Genomic DNA, 1,419 nt, shown 5'->3' with positions numbered 1-1,419 from the left:
TTTCACAATTCCAGAAATAGATCAGTTTTTATTTTACCGTTACTAATTAAGCTCAATTAATTTAACTTTTAAACTAAAAGGTAAATAACTTTCTTATCTGAAATCGTTTCCCTTTACTACTATATCTCTTGCACTTTCTGTAAGAAATGTGTTTATCAGAGAACGAGCCAATGAAACTGATTGGGATGATGATGATGGTGTTGATGATTATAACAAGATAGTGATCAGTGCTGATAGAGTGATGTAATGATGTTGAGACAAATTCCTCTCGCGTACAGCACGAAATTGATTTACCAAAATTAATCTTGTCTTGATTTGGTAGATGACTCGTGGTGCACCCAATCTTGTCCTGTTTTAGTCTAAATGTTATTTATTTTCGGTGCACGTACGTCCTGTGGATAGCTTTTATTGTTGATTGAGTGTCCGTTAATAGTGTTCTTACCCCGGGGGGGTACTGCCATATATGGGCTATATGTTTCGCCGAACTTCACCTTCCTTTAAACATATCTTTTTGTAAAAGACCAGAAAACATTAATGTAAGTGAAGATCACGACAAAACACGCAAGTAATGACCCTGTCACGTTTGTCACACAAGGGTCTTGCCGTCCTCTTTAATTCTGCCGTCCTGTTGCGTGAACTCACTATTAGTTGGCTCAGGTAACGCTTTCTTCAGGGGTCGAAAAAGTCCGGAACAAGTAAATTTTCTGGATCAACTTAGGTTGCTGGGAAACTGCCCACCTACCCCTTCCTTAAGCCAACATTTACACTTACTTCTCACTTAAGGCAAAGTGTTGGCTTAGGGGAGGGGTAGGTGGGCATTTTCTCAGAAACCCAAGTTGATCCGATTTTCTTTCTTTGCCCATTGAATAATGGCTCAGACAAGTCATCCTCTAACTAATTCGTTAAGTAAGTCGAGCAAGAAGGCCCCCCCCCCTCCCCAACCCCCGGGCAAACAAAATATGAGACCTGCATGCCCGCCCAAAGGTTTCCCTTCCCGGATGAGGTAACGCTATATCTCGTCTTGCAGAGCCTGACTTCAAGCATTGCTGCTTGTTCTTTGTACAGGTTTTTGCCTGCTTGCTCAAATGTCAGGCTATTTATAATTGAGTCCCTCGCGGTTTGCCGTACCAAATCTAACACTTTTTAAAATGTATTTGCTAACTTTTTTTGAAAACTGTTTTAAACCGGTGTTATAAAATGGGTTTTATACTGAATGTTTTGGACTGACTTTAACGGTGTTTTTAACTGTTAAAAGTGCTATTGAAAACTAATTTTTAAAGTATTTTGAAATTTGTTTCAAATATGTCAAGTATTTTTATCAAGTTCTCTCAACTAATTCTTTGAAGAAGAGTATAGGGATCAGTCTTGAGAACTTGTTTGTGCATGTTTTGGCTTAAGGTGGCTCCCTAGAGTATTTAC

This window comes from Porites lutea, chromosome 9, assembly GCF_958299795.1.
Source record: "Porites lutea chromosome 9, jaPorLute2.1, whole genome shotgun sequence".
Lineage (NCBI taxonomy): Eukaryota > Metazoa > Cnidaria > Anthozoa > Scleractinia > Poritidae > Porites > Porites lutea.
The sequence above is the reverse complement of the archived record's forward strand: the minus strand, read 5'-3'. Positions refer to the sequence as shown.